This window comes from Salvelinus sp. IW2-2015, unplaced genomic scaffold (genome assembly GCF_002910315.2).
Source record: "Salvelinus sp. IW2-2015 unplaced genomic scaffold, ASM291031v2 Un_scaffold12956, whole genome shotgun sequence".
Taxonomy (NCBI): domain Eukaryota; kingdom Metazoa; phylum Chordata; class Actinopteri; order Salmoniformes; family Salmonidae; genus Salvelinus; species Salvelinus sp. IW2-2015.
In genome coordinates this window covers 1-1,883 of record NW_019954212.1, presented here as the reverse complement: position 1 = coordinate 1,883, position 1,883 = coordinate 1, and the positions used below count along the sequence as shown (strand labels likewise).

General features: G+C 39.3%; 1 long non-coding RNA gene across 2 annotated transcripts; it reads left to right on the top strand.

Annotated features, from left to right (window-relative positions):
• Positions 1–1,219: 1,219 nt before the first annotated feature.
• On the top strand, positions 1,220–1,883 carry LOC139027384 (uncharacterized). 2 transcript variants are annotated; one of them, XR_011479476.1, is made up of 3 exons: positions 1,220–1,367; positions 1,609–1,692; positions 1,837–1,883. It is a non-coding gene; the product is annotated as an uncharacterized lncRNA (long non-coding RNA). The 2 variants fall into 2 exon arrangements; XR_011479477.1 differs by having other exon boundaries at positions 1,220–1,381.

Here is a 1,883-nt window from a genome sequence, read left to right as displayed (position 1 = left end):
GTATTGTGAAAAGACAGGACAGGAACACATCAGTCTCCAATGCACCATCTGACAAGTTGTTCTATACAGGAGCATGAAGAAAGGTAAAACACATATCCTGTCTCACATCCCCAATACATTGCTAGGTGCTTTCAGTGTTGACAGTATTAAAATACAACAACTCATGTACAAAAACACTGTAATACAAACAAGCTACAACGTGAAATCGCCTTTATCCCATTCAGACCTTAGAGGGCTAAAACTACATCTCTCATAATGCAACGCTAGCATCAGTCGGCAGTTCAGCTAACCGTTTGCATCACAGAAAGGCATGCTAGCTAGCAACAGCAATACTTTTTAGATCTCTGTAAACTATATTAATAACAACAATAAAACTCTGAAAGTTAAATGTTTCCATAGTCTCAAACTCCCTTATAACAATATCTACAGCATTAACCTTGGGGTGTTTTATTTCACGTTATGGACTTCCACAAAGGAATAATCTGCAACACATACCTTTATCTCTCAGTGTTTTCTCAGACTGAGGAGAACGGGGGCCACGGGTAGTACCAGGGTGTTAGTAGGTGACGTAAGCACCCAGATGAAATAAAATACATTTAATGAAATAAAACCCAAAGATGTTAACATCATTCAGCTACTGTAGCTGCCTACTTAAAATCAACAGGCAGCACTAGTAGCACAACAATTAAAAATAGACACCAAAAGTTATGTTCCTGGCGATCATAGCGATCTGACTCCCCCCTTCTGTCTGAACTTGGAATATTCCTGTTCGCGGGCTTGGGCCACTGACCCAACTTGTTTGGGATAGGGGGCAGAATTTTCACTTTTGGATGAATAGCGTGCCCAGAGTGAACTGCCTCCTACTCAGTCCCAGATGCTAATACTGTATATGCATATTGTTATTAGTATTGAATAGAAAACACTCTGACGTTTCTAAAACTGTTTGAATGATGTCTGTGAGTATAACAGAACTCATATGGCAGGCAAAAACCTGAGAAAAAATCCAAACAGGAAGTGGGAAATCTGAGTTTGTAGTTTTTGAACTCACCCCTATCGAATACACAGTGGGATATGGGTTATTTTTCACTTCCTAAGGCTTCCACTAGATGTCAACCGTTCTCAACCGTTCATGACTGAGCCTRGTTCTCAGTCATGCGCTTTCACTTGAGAGGTTGCTCTCGTTCCAGTGCATTTCTACAGACAATGGAATTCTCTGGTTGGAACATTATTGAACTTTTATGATAAAAACATCCTAAAGATTGATTCTATACTTAGTTTGACAAGTTTCTTCGACRTGTAATATAACTTTTTGAACGTTTCGTCCGAATGGACCAGTCAAACCTCTGACCCACAGGAATTGTGATGCAGTGAGTTATAATCTGTATGTAAACAATTGTTGGAAAAATTACTTGTCGTGCACAAAGTAGATGTCCTAACCAACTTGCCAAAACTATAGTTTGTTAAAAAGAAATTTGTGGAGTGGTTGTAAAACGAGTTTTAATGACTCCAACCTAAGTGTATGTAAAATTCCAACTTCAACTGTAGATTTGTGTTTGCTATTTGCTYTTTTGTTCTGTTTTGATAACTTCACATTGTTTTCCTCATCAGTGGGAGTCGGAGTGACCAGCCAGTAACCAGTATGCAGTACATGGATACAGCCAACTGTGCTTCCTCAGATCCCTGACCATTAAGGTATTTTTCTACAGTCTGTTCTATCTGTGATCATAATGTATACATCCTGCTGAGTTGTTAAAGCCCATTAGCCTACATTCACTCTTGTAGTGTCTTATCAAATGAAGAGAATGCATCTGAGAGTGGCCCTAATTGTATCCACAGGAAAGAGCAGAAAGACACCAGCAGTGAAATCAACACAAACTACTACA